This window comes from Oreochromis aureus, linkage group 9, assembly GCF_013358895.1.
Source record: "Oreochromis aureus strain Israel breed Guangdong linkage group 9, ZZ_aureus, whole genome shotgun sequence".
NCBI classification, from domain to species: Eukaryota; Metazoa; Chordata; class Actinopteri; order Cichliformes; family Cichlidae; genus Oreochromis; species Oreochromis aureus.
The window spans coordinates 33,998,998-34,003,513 of NC_052950.1; the positions used below are offsets into that span (position 1 = coordinate 33,998,998).

Sequence of the window (4,516 nt, forward strand, 5' to 3'; positions counted from 1 at the left end):
TCGCCAGCATGCAGAGTCTGATGTCTTCCCTATAGATGGTATGCTTTTAAAAAAGCTTTAAAGCTGCATCACAATGTCATTGTACTCTTACCTAAAAAAAACAACCAATTTATACTCCTGAATGTCATCTTGTTGTGATTTTTTTTTCTTTTTCTGTAGATTCCAGAGACTCTGTGAGGCCACTATTACAAGGCAAGTTTGAAAATCTTGGAATTTCAGTTTACATGGTATAACAAATATATGTGACAGGCAAAAACTAGTAAACACTTTTAGCAGTTACAAGAACTAACAAATGAATATCCAACAAAAGGGAATAGAAATACATTGTACTGCCAATACTTTGGTTTATTCTTTGTATGACTTGAAAATCAGGCTTTAGGGAAAACTAAATGACATGTTTCTATCATCAATTACATGAAGTAAACACACAAGCACTTGCATACACATTTAAGACATGAGACACGCTAATTCCATCTCATAAAATGTGTCTATAGGTGAGACGCTTTGCGTTGATTGGTGCTGCTGGACCACACTGGAGGTGCGAGTCCGCCGTGTAATGGTTTATGCCATTACAAAGGAGCTGGCCTCTGTACTCAACTGGGCAGGGGAAAAAAACCAAGGACCAGACAAAGCAAAAAAGGGCATTTAAAGAGACAGCGCTGTGCAGATGCATATTTGGTAAGTTTTAACATTTATTGTAGTTTTATGAGCCTAAAGTGAACAATAAAGGGATCAATTGATGTGCTGGGTGCGTTTCACATTTCCTATGTCTGGTTTTTGCTATATTACTTTGTCTTTCTTAATAACAAGACTTTCATGTCCGGTTAATCTGGAGATGGAGTCTTTGGTCTTCGGCTTGTTTTGTCCTCGGGTTGTACACTTTGTACAGCCCGAGGACCCCATGTTTCCTTTTTTCTTTTTTCTTTTTTAAAGGATACACGGCACACCATGCTAAGACATATCACATTTTCAGCTTATAGCTCTTTGGGAATCAAATGCGGCAGTTTGCTGATTTCCACCTGGTGACTTTCATGTTTATCAGCCTAGGAGTTTACATACTTTCTCCCTGCTGAAGACAATTAACAAGAGCTTATTCATGTGCTCTAATTCCCTTTTTTGTCTTTGTTTTTGTGTGTGTGTCTATTTTTGTCCTAGATGGCCTGGCGCAGCAGGTAGGGGCGAACTCTATGTCGGAGTTGGTCTTTGCTCAAGCAGTCCAGAAATGGCTCAGATATGCTCCAGGTCGTACGGGTGGCGCGCAGGATGCACATCATCCATCCCCATCCCGGAGTAAATAATAAAAAGTGACGTGAAACATAGAAATGTAAATAGGAAACTTTGTCTTTTAATAAAGTATTTTGCAAATGATACATGTCTATTGACCTTTTTTTTTTTTGTTTTTGTTTTTTTTCAATAAAAGCAACTGTGCGAAAGAGGTGGAAAATCAATACCATAGCTCAACAGTGTTTCAATATCAGAATCTGACATTGTTTCAATGTCAACAGTGTTAGAAAATATAACGTAGAATCAATGTCAGGTTTCAACATTGATTCAACATCAAAACCTGACGTTGTTTCAACGTTAAAAATGGGTGCAAGAGTGACGTTGGGTCAACGTCACACTTCAACGTTGCTTCAATGACGTTGCCTGATATTGACTCAACATTGTTTCAATGTTTCCTTGCTATCTGGGCAGAGAGTGCAAAAATGTATATTTTCACTCAAACTTAATTTGTTTCTCTTTTAATATAAGTCCTACTGCTAAGATGAATGATTGTAAAAGAAAACAACTATTTTTTAGAGCAAAAAAGAGCAAAACAAAATTCTAAAGAGAACATTTATTTATTTTTATTTTATTTTATTGGTATTTTCCTTAAATGTGTCAAATATATATTTTCTCATGTAAATAGGGCTGCACGATTAATCGTTAGAAAATCGCGATCTCGATTCATACTTATGTGCGATCTCGTTTCCAAATCACAACGATTTAAAAAAAAAAAAAAAAAAAAAGACGACGACAATTGTACCGCATTTTGATCCGGGACGTAATCTGCATGAAAACAAGCGAGAAGGGTCTGGCTGCAGCCACTGTGGAGCTCCACAGTAACCGGAAACACGTGACCTCCACAGTAGCCGGAAACACGTGACCTCCACAGTAACCGGAAACACGTGACCTCCACAGTAACCGGAAACACGTGACCTCCACAGTAGGCAGAAATACGTTCCTGCGTGGATCATCGACTCATGGAAATCTTGCAAGTGGATCGTAAAGGTTGGGACAGAGTCTTTCATGTATAAATTTGCAGTTAATAATTATATAATTTTAGGAATCAGCTAGTTTGCTTACACTAATTACGTTGGCACTTTGTTAGCGTTACAACATCGGTCATACCTCCGAACTATCTAAACTTTAGTAAGGAGTGTGTGTACTTTTGACACCTCTGGTTAGCATTTAGTGGTCAGTTTCAAACGTATTTATTTTTTGCTTGTTATTGAACTACTTTTCACTATCTGTAACATCAATGCACATTGTTCAATTTACTGCATATTGCACTTTATTCATGTCTCTCATTCCACCTGCAAAAACATTGTAAAGTTTGTCACAAAGAGGTTTATATATGTATAAATACTAATATTCTCTATTCCATTCTATTCCGCTTTTTTATTGCCCAGATATTAGTTAGCCTTTGTTAAATTGTCTGTTATATGTCAATATATACGTATGCCACAAATAAAAGTGTTTTGTAAATTATGTTTTTGTAAAGAATTTTCTCCCAAATCTCTTACATGCTAACTGTAACGTGTTATTTCTGCTAAAACCTGAACTTAAATGTGTATATGGTGTTTATCTGTTTTTCTCTCTGTTTTAGATGCTCATATCAATTTGGAGTTCTGCCTCCAAGCCAGAATTGCAGTAATGCACCACGTGTTGGCTGTTTCACTGCCCTCTGTGCCCCACTTTCAGCCCTATTGTCAGGAGCATATAAATGGACACATTAAAAATGCTTTGCCTTTCAAAGGTATGTTGGTATTAAATATACCTCATAGTTAAAGTTATAAATATGCTCTTCTTTTCAGCACTTCTGCAGTCTCTTTGTTGACTTAAAAGTTGCTTTTCACATTGTACAGTTCAGTGCATTCATCAGCAAGAGAAAAAAAAGTGTGTTTTCATTAAATTTTTTTTTTCCTGTTCACCACATTTCCTGACAGCTCTTGTGATCCATACCATTTTGCTTTCATTATTGAGGATGGCTTGGATATTTTTGTTAATATGTACAATCCGATTGTTAGATAAACTGATTGCATTCTATACAACTGCATTTAAATTACATGTTGTTTTTTGTTTTTTGTTTTTTTCTCTCTTACAGACAAAATGATATGCGGTGCACTTTCACTGCCCTGTCTGTAACATGACAGTCATACAGCGTGGGGATATGGCAAGGCAATTATTGTCATGTCAGCATTCAGGACTGCTCTTCGCTGCACTCTCCGAGGAGCCCCGCCTCTCTCCCGCTGCACTCTCCGTGGAGCCACATCTCCCTCTCGATGTCTTGTCTCCAGTATCTAAACCATTTTCTGAATCTTGATTAGAACATTCATGTGCTCTACCCTCTGTGCTAAATGAAACTGCGGCTTGTGGAAAGTCCTTGAAAATGAAACGCCCTCACTGTGGTCTTAGTCTTCTTGAAAAAAAAAAACTTCAAGGCTCACATGATGAGGAGGCATTCAAACAGATCAATAAATGTTTGCCTGGCCTGTCATCTGCAGTGTTTTTGTGTAGAGGGACTTCTTCCTCTTTGTTTTCAGTTTGCAGAGGACATGGAGCTCTTTTAAAAAGCTTGTGCTGATGAGCAGGGACTATGGGTCAATGCGATATTTGACATTTAATGGACAGATGAAGGCACTGGCCGTATTTGTGTTTTTATGTGTTGTTTGTTTTTCAGTGTACAGAATTCCAGTTAAACGTGTTATTAAATATCCACTTGTTTCCATGTCCATACTTATAGTAAAAAAATTAAGTGTAAATGCAACAGCATTGTTTATACTTGTAACTTCAGAGTAAAAAGCTTATTGTTGATATTAACATTAATATATTACCCTGTAATCAATAATATTTTTATACATTTTACGCATTAACCCTCTGATCTCTATCCTGGCCATTTGTGGCCACTTCACTTCTTCTTTTTTTGACTACCACACTGCAGTGGATCAAAAGAATGACACAGGTTTGATCTTAAGGATCTAATACTTGTGTGTGTTTGTGCATGACATTGCAATGCAAATATGTATTTGCAAGATAAACTGAAATAAATTATGACGCATCAAATATTACACAGGCTGCAGTGAATTTCTGTTGATACTGGCTATTGAGATTTGAGTTTCCCAGTCACTAGCTTTGAAGCACATGCTAAAAACACTTTTACTCTTGTACATTTCATAACAAGACACCATAGCCAAAATATTAACAAAATATATATTAATAAAAAAATTCAAAGCTGCAGCTGCAGCACATACAG

At 36.8% G+C, this 4,516-nt stretch overlaps 1 long non-coding RNA gene across 1 annotated transcript; it reads left to right on the forward strand.

Moving 5' to 3' along the window:
- Window positions 1–2,242: 2,242 nt before the first annotated feature.
- LOC120441977 lies at window positions 2,243–3,573 on the forward strand. Its single transcript, XR_005614428.1, has 3 exons — window positions 2,243–2,271; window positions 2,870–3,019; window positions 3,368–3,573. It is a non-coding gene; the product is annotated as an uncharacterized LOC120441977 (long non-coding RNA).
- Window positions 3,574–4,516: the final 943 nt, after the last annotated feature.